Source organism: Odocoileus virginianus, chromosome 6, assembly GCF_023699985.2.
Source record: "Odocoileus virginianus isolate 20LAN1187 ecotype Illinois chromosome 6, Ovbor_1.2, whole genome shotgun sequence".
In the NCBI taxonomy this organism is placed as follows: Eukaryota; Metazoa; Chordata; class Mammalia; order Artiodactyla; family Cervidae; genus Odocoileus; species Odocoileus virginianus.
The window spans coordinates 53,242,802-53,256,928 of record NC_069679.1 but is presented as its reverse complement, the minus strand read 5'-3'; the positions used below and the strand labels follow the sequence as shown (position 1 = coordinate 53,256,928).

The 14,127-nt window shown below is 44.2% G+C and overlaps 1 protein-coding gene and 3 non-coding genes across 4 annotated transcripts in view; 2 read left to right on the top strand and 2 right to left on the bottom strand.

Moving 5' to 3' along the window:
• Positions 1-6,629: 6,629 nt before the first annotated feature.
• TRNAH-GUG (transfer RNA histidin (anticodon GUG)) lies at positions 6,630-6,701 on the bottom strand. Its single transcript has one exon. It is a non-coding gene; the product is annotated as a tRNA-His (tRNA).
• Positions 6,702-8,191: 1,490 nt separating this feature from the next.
• Positions 8,192-8,263, bottom strand: TRNAH-GUG (transfer RNA histidin (anticodon GUG)). Its single transcript has one exon. It is a non-coding gene; the product is annotated as a tRNA-His (tRNA).
• A 101-nt stretch (positions 8,264-8,364) lies between these two features.
• The window catches only part of SLC28A2 (solute carrier family 28 member 2), a 56,265-nt gene continuing 50,502 nt past the window's right edge, over positions 8,365-14,127 (top strand). Inside the window, exon 1 of the mRNA XM_020912852.2 lies at positions 8,365-8,943. The gene's annotated coding sequence lies outside the window, so the exon portion shown is untranslated. The remainder of the gene's footprint in view (positions 8,944-14,127) is intronic.
• On the top strand, positions 8,927-8,998 carry TRNAH-GUG (transfer RNA histidin (anticodon GUG)). The gene has a single exon. It is a non-coding gene; the product is annotated as a tRNA-His (tRNA).

Sequence of the window (14,127 nt, the reverse complement as noted above, 5' to 3'; positions counted from 1 at the left end):
ATTAGTGACAGAATAGAAACAGACAAGTCAATAAATCAAGTCTAGAAACAGTTCCAGTGTTGTCTATCACAAACCCCTTAATCCCCAGAGGCTCGGATGCTCAAGCGATAGGCATTTTTGTCTTAGAAATAAAGCCAATTTCTCCCCAGAATTATTGTAGCCCCGAGGCCCGACTCCAACACTTGCTTTTGACTGTTGGAAAGACAGCCGCTTCACTTCATCAGCATCCATCCCTCTGACACCACCTCAACGTCTCCCTCACTCTTAGGCTCATATCTGCTTTGTGAGGGAGCGAAGAGCCACCTGAGGCCTCAAGGGGAAGGAGGCTCAAAACTGGAGTAGAATAAGATGTGATGGCAAAACTGAGAATCTCCTAGGATTCCCAGGGCCCCAGCTCTCAAAATATTTGTTGAGTTTCTGCTTTGTGCATATTCTAGTTGGTGTTACAGGATGGTGCTTCTCAAACTATAAAATGAACACAAATCTCCTGGGGAATTTGTTTTATTTATTTTTTATTTTTGGGGGGAATTTGTTTTAAACTGAAGTTTCTGTAGGTCTAGTTGGGATGGAATTTCAGTGGAATTCTAACAGGCTTCCAAGTGATACAAATGCAGCTGGTCCTCCCACCACACTTTGAGGGGCACGGCTATAGGAGGTATTGAAATGTCTGATATTGTGTCTGGTTTCATGAGGTATAATAGATAAAATATCATGCACATCATAAAAATATGCAGCTTCAAATATGACTAATGGTGGGTGGTCCAGGGGCTAAGACTCTCGCTCCCAAAGCAGGGGATCTGGGTTCCATTCCTGGTCGGGGAACTAGATTCCGCATGCCACAATTAAAAGTTCCACATGGAACAATTAAAGATTCCACATGCTGCAGCTGAAAGATCCTGCATGCCACAATGAAGATTGAAGATTTTGCAACTAAGACTCAGTGCAACCTAATAAATAAATAGATATTTGTTTAAAATTGACTAACAAAGCAAAGATATAAATAAATATCTTTATTTATTATAAAGATAATAAATTCTAGAAGAGTGATCCAGTAGATTCATATTGGAGGGTCCTCAATCACCAGGTGTTTAACAGTACTTGTGGGCTCTAGACACATCTCAGGATCAACGGCAAGACCCTCCCCTTGCCACTGATTCTTACTTTCCTTATATCTGCAAAGGGCATGATGACTATCATGTGAGGATTAGGGGAAATCATGGACATGGAATGATGGAAATGATGGAACAGGCTTTGAAAACTATAAAGTGCTTAGAATGGTAGATGTCAAATGAAGCCACCTATGTTTAAGAAATACAGAGCTAAGCTGCTGACAACTCAGAGGAATGGAATCAAATCAAGTCTGCACAAAAGTTGTCAGGCTTCACGCAGGGGGTAGACCTGAGCTGAGTAGGGTGTGGACAGATGAAGCAAAGGAGTAAATGGTCATTCCAAGTCAAGAGGTCAGCATGCGTTGAGTGAACCAGCATACAATTAAGAAGGGGTGAACTCATAGTGAGGAAGATTAGGAAGTACAGTCACATGAGGATGGGGGAGGATATTACAAGGATAGTTTAAATGATAATTAGAAAGCTCTAATACTTTATGTACACTGTGAACTTACTTTTGTCTTAAACTTCTGTTAATGCACTTTCAGAATCAGGCATTGTTGAGCACCTCATGGGGCCAGGTAGCTTGCTAGAAACCAAGGATACAGAGGTGAGGCCCTCAAGACTTGGGTGGAGTTTGCCAGATCCAAAGTCTTGTACTTAAACATGTTAAGCATTGCACCATAGATTCAGGGTTCTGAAGGGGATTTGGGTGTTCCCATCACTTAGTGCAAAGCCTGTCGTGTGGCAAGAGCTTAACAAATGTTGAAATGAATAAAGATCATTTCTCTTGTTCTTATTTTTGTATAGCTATAATTGTGGTATACACAATTTTGTATCCTTATTTTTTTCACTGAACATTGCATAATTTCCCCATTTTTATTATGAAAGCTTTATTTTCTTCCAGTTTTTTTTTAAATTTCAAACTTACAGAAGAATTCAAAGAAAGTACAGGGGAAATCTGTATACCCTTCACCTAGATTCACTATTTTTTAACATTTTGCCACGTTTGTTCTATCCCTTCAGCCTTCCCCCCCCCTTAATGATTTGATACAAGTTTCAGTTGTCTTGATGCTTCAGCTCTAAATACTTTAGCAGCCACTCCCTAAGAATAAGGAATTCTTCTACAGGGCCACAAACCATTATCATTAATAGCATTGTCTATTATACAATCCATATTGGTTTTTTTTCCATTCCCCCCCCACCCCATGTCATTTACTTGGGCTTCCCAGGTGGCTCAGTGGTAAAGAATCAGCCTGTCATTGCTGGAGATGCAAGAGATGTGGGTTTGATCCCTGGGTCAGGAAGATCTTCTGGAGGAGGATAGGGCAAGCACTCCAGTACTCTTGCCTGGAGAATCCCATGGACAGAGGAGCCTGGCAGGCTATAGTCTATAGGATCACAAAGAGTCACACATGATTGAGCAACTGTGCACATACATACATATATATATATATTTGGGATTTTTTTCCTTCCTGATTCAGGATTTACCAAGGTTCCCCTGTTGCACTGTTTATTTCTTTACTCTCTTTAAAATATTGAAATATTTCCCATTTTTTTTCTTGCTAGTTTGTTTTTCATGACATTGCTCATTTTGAAATGTCCAGGGCAGTTGTCATGTAGAATGTTGCACATTTTGGATTTTTCCATAGTTTCCTAGTGATTAGATTCAGGCTTGACTTTTTTTTTTAAAAAAGACCACTATATTTGAGATGATGTGGACTTTCCAGTGTGTTACATTGGCACATCAGTCAATAGTGCTCATTGTCCTTTACTGGTGATGCTAGACTTGATCACTTGGTTAAGCTGGAGTCCATCAGACTTCTCCATTTCACAGTTTAGAGTAAGTTGTGCTGTGATAACCTAAGACTATTAGCTCCCAACATAACATGTTTTACCCAGTGGTCTTAGCTTCCACTGATGATCTATGCTTGCTTTTGTTATTACACTGGGGATTGCAAAAGGTGACTCTAATTCTGTCATTCTGCATTTGTTATCTGGCATTCTTCTGTAAAGAGAGAGTTTCTCCTCCCCCCCACCCCTCCACCCAATCCCTGTGGTCTCAAAAATTAGTAAAAAAAAAATTAATATGGTATAATCTATTACCATCATTTTTTTTAAATGCTCAAAACTGTCCTAAATTGGGCCAGTAGGAGCCCTTTCAAGAGGCTTCTGGATTCTGTTGACTTGGTCTTGCCAGTCTTTAAACACTTACTTGCTTTCTCACGTAAGATATTCCAGACACAACTTGTACTTACCAGTCTGCGGTCCTTGTACTTGTAATCAATTTCTTTAAAGGAGTCTTACTCCCTTTAGTTGGAGATGGCAGCTAAAAGTTGACTTTGTACTTTAAAATTGGCTATTTAATATCTCATCAAATGAACATACCTTAGTTTATCACTTTATTTGTTGAGCATTTAGGCTATTTCCATTCTCCTCCCTTCTAAATAACTGTAACAAACATCTTTATGTGGATAACTTTTCCAAGTTTAGGATTATTTCTTTTGGCAAGATTCCCAAAAGTGGAATTATTGGGGCAAAGAATATATATATTTTTTCTGACTCTTGTTACACATTATCCACGTTATGCGTTTGCTCTCACAGTTCAGTTCAGTTGCTCAGTCATGTCCAACTCTTTGCGACCCCATGAATCATAGCACACCAGGCCTCCCTGTCCATCACCAACTCCCGGGGTTCACTCAAACTCATGTCCATTGAGTTGGTGATGCCATCCAGCCATCTCATCCTCTGTCGTCCCTTTCTCCTCCTGCCTCCAATCCCTCCCAGCATCAGGGTCTTTAACAACGGGTCAACTCTTCTCATGAGGTGACCAAAGTATTGGAGTTTCAGCTTCAGCATCAATCCTTCCAATGAACACCCAGGACTGATCTCCTTTAGGATGGATTGGTTGGATCTCCTTGCAGTCCAAGGGACTCTCAAGAGTCTTCTCCAACACCACAGTTCAAAAGCATCAATTTTTCAGCGCTCAGCTTTCTTCACAGTCCAACTCTCACATTCATACATGACCACTGGAAAAACCATAGCCTTGACTAGACGGACCTTTGTTGGCAAAGTAATGTGTCTGCTTTTTAGTATGCTATCTAATTTGGTCATAACTTTCCTTCCAAGGAATAAGCATCTTTTAATTTCATGGCTGCAGTCACCATCTGCAGTGATTTTGGAGCCCCCAAAAATAAAGTCTGACACTATGTCCACTGTTTCCCCATCTATTTGCCATGAAGTGATGGGACCAGATGCCATGATTTTAGTTTTCTGAATGTTGAGCTTTAAGCCAAATTTTTCACTCTCCTTTTTCACTTTCATCAAGCGACTTTTTAGTTCCTCTTCACTTTTTGCCATAAGGGTGGTGTCATCTGCATATCTGAGGTTATTGGTATTTCTCCTGGCAATCTTGATTCCAGCTTGTGCTTCTTCCAGCCCAGCGTTTCTCATGATGAACTCTGCATATAAGTTAAATAAACAGGGTGACAATATACAGCCTTGACGTACTCCTTTTCCTATTTGGAATCAGTCTGTTTTTCCATGTCCAGTTCTAACTGTTGCTCTCACAGAAGGTTTTAAAAGTCAACAACTTTTATGTGTTAAGACTGGTGACGTTGTCTCACTTCTCTTTCTCCTTTCTCCTGTCTGCTGACCTCCTCTATGCTTAAAACCCTCTTCTCCCAAACTTTTCTTAAAATGACACTGTTCTCTTTTCTCTCAAGACAAATCCTCTCTTCCTCCCTTAACCTGCTAAATTTGCACATGTCCCAAAGCCTAGTCCTTAGTGCTCACTTCCCTTGCTGGGTACTGCGTGGGATGTCCTTGCTTCTATTTGCTTGCTTTTGAATGCCCGGTTCCATTCTGAGCTCTCATTCCTTCTGGTTTTTTCTTCTTCTAAGTCTGGCCCTTGCTTTTGGTCTCCAGCCTTGCCTTGTGTTCACCTCTGTCCACAGCCTTGAGAAGACAAACATATCCCAAATATATGAATTCTGTCCTTAGATATTCTGCATGTAGATGAGGCTTCATTTGAGCTATATTTTCTATTTGTCTGGTATAAAAATAACATGGTTCTGTGTTGCAAGAATACAACTTAAAATGCAGCCATACAGCAAACTGGGCCACTTATCTCATTTATGGACTCCATAAGATATCTCTGTTCAAATATTTATGGGGAAGCTGTATTCTTGGAACACAAACATAGTAGGATTCAGTTCTACCTTCACTGAACTTGAGTTTTCTAACTTGAGTGGTTTGTGATTTAAGTTGGATTCTGACAATAATATAAGGAAGAAATGGAAGTCCAGTTCAGTTCAGTCACACAGTTGTGTCTGACTTGGCGGCACCGTGGACAGCAGCATGCCGGTCTTCCTTGTCCATCACCAACTCCCAAAGCTTGCTCAAACTCAAGTCCATCAAGTCGGTGATGCCATCCAACCCCTCCTCCTCCTGCCTCCAGAGGGTCTCCAAATGAATTCTGACCTTCCAATCTGACCTTCCAACCTTAAATCAAAAGAGGGCCAATTTCCAGCAGAGTCCAGGCTCCCATCCAAACGTTTTTTAAGAGCAAGGTAAGGAATTCTTTTCCCTTATCTTATCAACCCAAACAGAGTTCCACACTCCCCAACCAGGAGCCTGTGCCTGGGGTGAAAAAGGACTCAATCAGGTGGGTGGAGATTCCCCCTAGGTATGTATACTCTTCCAGTAGAGGGAGATAGGCTATCAATGCAAATCTAAGATTTCAAGTTTAGTCTGATTTCTGGGTGTGAGGAGGAAGAAGAGAAGATGTCACCTGTATTATGCAAGAAGCAAGGGGGAATATATGTGCATACTTGTATCAGATGACCCTAAATCGTAAAGAACCCGCTTGCCAATGAAGGAGATACAAGAGAGGAGGTTTCAATCTCTGGGTCCGGAGGATCCCCTGGGGGAGGGCGTGGCAGCCCACTTCAGGATTCTTGTCTGGAGAATCCCATGGGCAGAAGAGAGGGAGGACTACATTCCGAAGAGTCGCAAAGAGTCGGACACAACTGAGCGACTTAGGATTCACACGCATACATATACAAATATTTATTTATACAAAGACTGCCACAGAAAAACACATTGGAAACTGACGATGATTGCTAGATAGGGTGAAGAATGAGAGGGAGACAGTTTTCACTGGGCTTGTGCTTTGAATTCTCTATTTGCAAATGAACACTTTTTTTTTTTTAATGCATGAAAAGAAAAGAAATCTCGAGGCTACAGGGTCGCTGTTTTATTGGTATAGGAGAATGATTTTGACACTGATTTTCAATTTTTTTCAGGAGGGAAAGGGTTACAATTTGTTTGCTCTAATGCTGTATTCAGAGGTTTAAATGAGAATTATTGAAGGTGGCGATCAGAGGTGGTTCAGTTCTCAAAGTAGAGAGATGCAGTGTTTCGTTTCAAAAAAGTGAGTTATGATTTACATAAAACGTCGTGGACTAGAGCGGTTAAAGGAATTTAAAAGTGAGCCCCCTTGCCGTGCCATTGTTGCCACAATGCCGTGACTCGGATTCGAACCGAGGTTGCTGCGGCCACAACGCAGAGTACTAACCACTATACGATCACGGCGAGCTACCGGAGACCTGTCACAGCAGCTTTCGGATTGTCTTCTTCAACAGTTATAGGCCTTCCCATTCCGCACGTCACCAAAGGGTCCACCTATGGGGCGGGTTCAGGCCTAAAGCCGAGTCTGAGAATGCGCAGGCGCGTTGCTCTTTTGCCAGTTGCTCCGGTTCTCTCCAGTTTGGATCCATTAGCTTCCCGAGATGGTGGTGATGCAGTAGGAAGAGTGGGTTCCATGTGAGGGAGGTGGGAGTTTAGGGGGTACCACTTGGGTATCCAGGGACGGGGCTGACCGGAGCTCAGAATGTTCACAAGCTGTGTAACTCGCCTTCCTTGGAGGAATCCCATCTGCTGTGCCCTCGAGACCCTTCCAGCACCGCAGACCGGCAGAGGGGCGCTCCTCAGGACTTCTTGTTGATTCCCCGAGTGACCGAACGGTGCCTCTGAAGGAGAACACCCCCAGAATTGGACTGGTCACTTAGAAGGGACTCCATGAATGTATCTCAACCTGCTGCTCGCCTCATCTGCAGCACCCCCTTCCTTGCTTCCCTTGCTCCCCCGACGGCATTGACTCGTCCGCTCACCGGTTCTTCCGCCGGACCCGGTGCCATCCTCTGTTATGTCCTTGGGCGCAGCAGGGAGGGAGCCCGATTTTCCTTCTGGATACATCGGAGCTCTCGTCCCCAGGACGCCTAGAACCAGGCTGAGTCCACAGTAGGCAGTGGCTTTTTGCTAAACTGAGAACGTGCCACTGGTTCTAATGAGTGAATCCAGATGGACCACCCGTCTTTCTCCAGTGTCGTCTGCTCTAATCACTGCCCCCCTTCCCACTCTGCAGAACAGCCGGAAGGATCCTGCTAAACCCGAATGGAGCCTCACTCCTCTACCTCTCTTCCCAACCCCCCTCGACTGCGGAGCCTTTTCCAGCTCATCTTGTGGACTTCCCTTAGTGTCGTTTCCATTTCTTAGTTACTTGCTTTCAACAGGTCCTTGAGAAGCGCTTAATACTTAAGTACATTTCAGACCAGGGTCTGTAAGCGTCATGGGGATGAGATAAAGAGAAGACCTGCAAAGAGGAATTGTCTTCGTTCCATTTCAAGACCTTACTTAGCTCACGAGATCATCCTGGCTGCTTGCTGCTATGACAAATTCCCTTTCTGCCTGTAAGAGCTACTTCCAAGGTCACTTCTTCTGCGAAGACTTCTATTACCGGAAGCCCATTTCCAGTGCTGCTATGGAAATTTGTACATATGTCAATTTTAGCACTTTGCCTCTTGAGTGTTCTGTGCTTTGTTTGGGTTGTGCCGGATAACGTAAGCGGAGGCCTATATTCTTTCGAAATCCAGTGTAGCCAGACTTGGCGTAAATATCGTTTCTGTCACAGGGGGATTGGGATACATTTTCGAGGAAATTGTCACAAACTGAAGATTAAAAAAAAAAAAAAAAAATGGAGAACGCTAAAATGCAGCCCCCTTGCCGTGCCACTGCTTTCGCAATGCCGTGACTCGGATTCGAACCGAGGTTGCTGCGGCCACAACGCAGAGTACTAACCACTATACGATCACGGCGAGCTACTGGGGACTCGCGTGTCCCGCTCCTCGCCTGAGCTCTTCTCTGTTTAAAGCCCCGCCCCCTGGCTGTGACATTGCTGGTTCCCGCCCATCTCAAACCTCTCCTCTCTGCCCGTGCGTACGCCGGCGCACTGTCTTTCGGCTGTCTCAATATCAGTCCGCATTCGCCCACGGGTCAGATACCGCCGCTTCATTACCGCGGTGAGAGGTGTCTTGGGGTTATCTTACCCCGCATCTCGAAGGAAGTTGTGCTGTGGGCCCGAACTGATTTTCCTTCTTGTGAGAGTTAAGAGACAGTCCCATTCCCAGCCAGAGCCTGTTCAGACAGCACGAGCGCCAGGGCACAATGGGTATGAGAGGAGACCGGCGCCGCCATTCGGACGACCCGCAGGCGCAGGCCTCACATCCCTTCAGGCTGCTTGAGATTATGGTTCGCAGGCCCGGCGTCCCAGGAGTCCTTTAGTTTGCAAAGTACTTTCACGGTCCAGGCGGACGACCAACTGAGACTTCGGCCCGGAGTCTACGGCGCCTCTACTCCGCTTCGGGCTTTGTGCCAGAACCAGAGGGGCCGATAGTGAGCGACTTGGGCAGGCGAGAGCGGCGGCCATCTAGACGAGGACAACACTGGGTGACGCGTTGCTCGCGGCGTCCCAGTAGCTCGCCGTGATCGTATAGTGGTTAGTACTCTGCGTTGTGGCCGCAGCAACCTCGGTTCGAATCCGAGTCACGGCATTGTGGCAACAATGGCACGGCAGGAACGCCTTTTTTTTAGACTCGGGAAGCCATATTCTTCTGCATTTCTTCCCTAACTGCTTCTTGACATTAGGTCAGGGCTGAAATTATATTAATAACTCGGCAAAAAGTGAACCCAGGGGCTTCAGTGAGTCGGCCAACCGTCATCTTCTGTGTTATGAGACTGTTTAATTTGGGGAGGTTGTTCCGTCTGGTACTCATTCTCTTTCCTCATTTGCTATCAGTGGTGAAATGATAAACTGGGTTCTCTAAAAAAGCCTCACACTTGCTAGTCAATACTTTGGAGTGCAGAGATTATAGGAACACTGCAAACATTTATTAAGAATTAGAAGCGTGCAGATTAGACAATACACTGTGACTAGCGAAAAATCTGGGCGCTCTGGACGGATTGGTACCGGTAGCCGCTAAGAGGTTGCGAAAGAGAGTTTGTGGCCTCGGTCTCCTCAGCCTTCTAGGTGGGAGGGCTTTTTCTCCTTGAGAATTTTTCCCCCCCCCCAACCTACCTCAGGTTTAATGCAAATATTATTCGTTACTTTGTTTTGTGAGCACTTTATCCAGGTTCAGCTAATTTAAGTCTGCCATTTGGCAATAGGCAAACGGAAGTAAGTTTTGGAGTTGGCTTTCAGGCGGCTGGGCAGCGGCTGTATCAATGTCAAGGAGGGAATGGCGCAGGACTCAGTGAATAAAGAGTCTCTCCAGCTTCTCCCAGAGGACCTGGGCGGGGAGTGGCAGAGTAAGTCAGAAAGAAGTGGGGTTGTGCTGTCTTTACTGACAATCTGTTTACAAAGGCATACTGAACCCTGTAAAAGCAGGAGACTGTGGAGTGCTGTAATTTTCCAGGTCTCCTTACTGCCACTTCCCTAAATTTGATGAGTGTAAAGCCACACAACAGGACAACTCAGGCCACAAGAGAATGGAATGAGGAAAGGTGAGCCTGAGAAACTTGCCCGACTTTGGACACTGATGTAAGTGTTGTCCATGTAGAAAATCAGCATCACCGGCAGAAAAAGAACCAGCCGACAGGAATGTGACAACCTCTGTTCCTTTGACCACTTAAATAACCATACAGGTTTTAAACTCTGCAACCTGGAATAAGGTGTTAGGGTAGGAAGCAGTGAAAGGATCTGGCTTTTCCCCAGTGGCCCTCCCTCCAACCCCCTGTTCCTCTCCTGCTGGGTGCTTCAGTGATGGGCAATGAGCTGCTCTCAGAGAGAAGTTCTGGTGCAGTCACTTTCTAAGAGCAAAAGGAGTCAACCAAGAAAATAAAACCCGCAGACATACACCATTGGATGTAACCCATTTTAGCCTTTCATGTCCAATCCAAGGCAACTGAAGTGTCTTCTGAGGTCAAGAATGTAGTAAAGAAAGCTGAACAGAAAGTTTCCAGGTGCAGGAAGATTAATAGAGGGGCAATGTGTTCTCCTAACTTCTGACTGCTGACCTTCTTGGCAGATATACAAATATCCTGGAGATGGGTGTATCCAACTATCAAAATGACACAATATCCCCTCCCTCGATTCCTCTTGCTCTGATTTCAGGCCCATAAAACAGACTTTTGGTAATGATATACAAGCACACGTAGACATTCCTGCAGGGAAAAGCATTGCTCTGAAACAAGTTTCTGATTAGTTGGTGTTTGTTCTTATGTTGCCATTTGGTTTAGACCCTTGAGTCTAGTTGGTATGATTCATTTCCCTTCAGTCTGCTTATCTCTGGGTGCCCTGAGAAAATGTGGAGTTTCCAGGCTGGCAAAGCTGAGAGCTAGAGACACTGGCCTGGGATGACCTCATTGAGACTACTGCTCTGGGACACCCTCTCTGAGCCCTCAGCTCCCTCCCCTTGACTTCTTGATTTAAACCACATTTTTCTGTTTCTGATTCTGAGAATGTGGTCCTTTCCTCTACCCCTTCCAGCTGGAAGGTGGAGCTCTTCTCTAGGTTCTCAGCATCAGGAAAGAAGCAAGCAAAGCTTCGAGGGGCAAACCTTGAAGGGAACACGTGTTTATATGCTTCACAGCGTTTGCTTAAACAATCAACCCCCTTGGCTTTCTGGTCAGACTTGGTGCATCTGGAGTTGTGACTGCTGTAGCTGCCAGTCACCACATGGGTGCAGTACAGACTGGACCAGCATCCTTTGGTGTCACCCGGAAGCTAGTTCAGGTTCAGAATCTTGGCCCATAAACTGGAACTGCTGTATCAGAATCTTCATTTTAACAGGATTCTCCACAGATTATTCATTTGCACCATAGAGTTTAAAAAGTGCAGGTATCGTTGAGAGAACCACCTGACTCTACTGGAGCCCTTCATTATTTACGCTGTGAATTTTTGGGGTCAGTAGAAGGGACCTGCCTGAGTCTGCTGGGCCTCATTGTCTACGGCTTTATTGATGGGGGTGAAAGGGAGGTTTTGAGGAGGAGAAGATGGATTTCTGGGAGGAAGTCACTGAGGGCCCATGTTTGGGAGCACTTAGGAAGGAGGCAACAGCCCTGGGTGTAGAATGCTGAGGCCGGATGAAACTTACTCTTGAATATACCACTTTGACTTTAGCCCATATAATACTGAGCCCATTCCTCAGGGATTCTCTGGACATTCAGGACTCAAGTTTCAGTTATTCATTCATTCAGCAAACTAGCATAGTGTAGCTAAAGTGCTGTACATCATAGGGAGCTGCAAAGCTGTATACGATACTTCTTGCCCCAGATAGTTATTGTCTAGCTGGGAGAAAATGCTAGCCTATAGCAACAGTCAGAAATGACACAAGAAATGCTATAGAAGAAAGACATCTCTTGCTGCAGTGGAAGGAAATTCTCCAAGGAAGAACTGACATAAACTTCCAGAATCGTAAAATTATTCAAGTTTATATCCAGCACTTCCAGCACTTCCCTCATTCTGATCCCCTTTCACCTCTTTATGTTGTCCTTATCACATTAATTCTCATTCATTTGATCAACTATTTATTAATGGCCTACTATGTGCCAAGTAGTGTTCTAGGTTCTGGGGTTATAGTAATGAATAAGACAGATACATTGCTCCTGTAGACCTATATTCTAGTGCAGGAATCAGAAAGGAAAGTTAAATCAAAAATAAACAAGAAATTGTGCCAATGGAAAATAATGTGTTAATAGTGTCCTTTTGTTCCCTGACTATTATCCCCTCAGCTCCTTTGTCTATAAAAAGTATGATGACTGATAATAGTAAATTGCACACATTTGTGCTTTTTGTCTAATATCCACAACTGTATAACCACCTCCACAGTCAAGATCTAGAACATCTGGGGACTTCCTTGGTGGTCTAGTGGTTAAGACTTCAGTCTTCCAGTGCAGGGGGCTCACCCTCAATGATTTAACTAAAAGGTTGTTCAGAATAAAATTGGTTTTCATCTTACCTCTGATTTTTGCAAACCTCTGTTCTTGTAAATATATATTGCCAGCGTCATCCTGTCACTGGATGGGACTCTTTCAACGGCCTGACAATGGGCTCTTGAAGGGGTCCCACTTCAGAATCCTTGGAAATGAATTGTCAAAGGAGACATACTGGCAAAACAAAAGGCGCATTATTGAAAAGGGGCACTCAGGCAGAGAGCAGCAGGGTGAAGGAACTGGGAAGATTTGCTCTGCCACGTGTCTCACAGTCTCAGGTTTTCTGGTGGTGGAGTTAGCTTTCTAGGTTGTTTCTGGCCAGTCATCTTGGTTGTGCCTTCATTTGATCTAACTCAGGCCCTTCCTGGTAGTGAGTGCATCTCTCAGTCATGATGGTTTTCAGCACAAGGATTTCTGAGAGGTTGGCGAGACATATTATCAACTGGTATGTCCTCCCCTTCTTGGCCCGTCTTAGGTTTTCTCTGGGTTGTTTTTGAGCCCCACACTGGTTTTGTGTTCTTTTGAAGCATCCTGAAGTGGGAGACTTAAGCAAACCTGTTACTGGTTGTGCCTGGCCAGGGCAGGCAGTTTTGGTCAACAGTTCGCTAACAATCCTATTATCTTTAATTTGCTTGGGTCTCAGAAGGTATAGTACAGATTTTACGGTTCTTGAAAATCGTTGGAATGCTTTATTTATATTAAAAATATTCTTAAGTTATTTAGATATACGAGACCAGTTTTTTGGCAGTGGAAACCCTGGCAATTTTTAGAAAAATTTGTTGGGTCAATTCTGAGTGATTTAGGGGTCTGCTTTCCTGGAAACCAGCACGGCAATGAAAACTCAGTCACTGGACAGCAGAGCATCTTGAAATTGTATACAACAACTGGGGACTTGCCCTAAGGTACTTCCAAGGTAACGCAAAGGCCCAACATTTTAATAAGGCAGAATGTTGGGATTGGAAAATATGCAGAAGATGAGTCTGGTAACACTTCATAACAGCTTTATAGAAAATCCCTTAGGTTTCCAATGATCTCTTTTTAGCTCCCCTCCTAGGCGGTTGGTTATGTATCTCTTTGGAAAGGGCAATAGTCTTTGTGATTTTTGTCCAGCACTATGACTACCCCAAGACATGGCAGTGATACAGGTACAGTAGTAGTCAACATAGTTCTCCCACTTCTTGTCTCTGACTACTGATCTGCACACTCCTCCCCTTCTCCTTCAGCCTATTCTAATAGGGCTCCTTCCTGCCACCCTCTTCCTACCCTGGCCCCGCCTCACATATATATGTATGACTTTATAATCAGGTCCCATACCCTGGGGTCCTGTTCTTTAATTTCCAAGATAATCAGTTAATCATTTAAGGTCTTATCTTAAATGCTTTATAATTGTTTATTAGCCTTTGCTGAGGTTTATGCTGTGCCAGCATCAAGGGCTTTATTAGTTTTCTGTCTCCTGGGAAATGGGAAACACTATCATGTCAGCAAGCCTGCTTTGCTGATTTTAGCTTCACTCTCTTTTAGACATAAGCTCTGGTATCTAAGCTTTCCCTCTCAGGACTCTTAAACCTTCTTTCTTCCAATTATTTTAAGAGAACTTTATCCAGTTCCCTTCAGAGGGAGCCAGCTGACCTACTAAATGGTTGAAGAGTGTTAAAAGTATTATCCCTCTACCCCAAAGTAACATGACCATTTTAATGGAGACATCTTAAGTCCAATTTCTTGATGCTGAGACCATGAGACCAAGACAGAT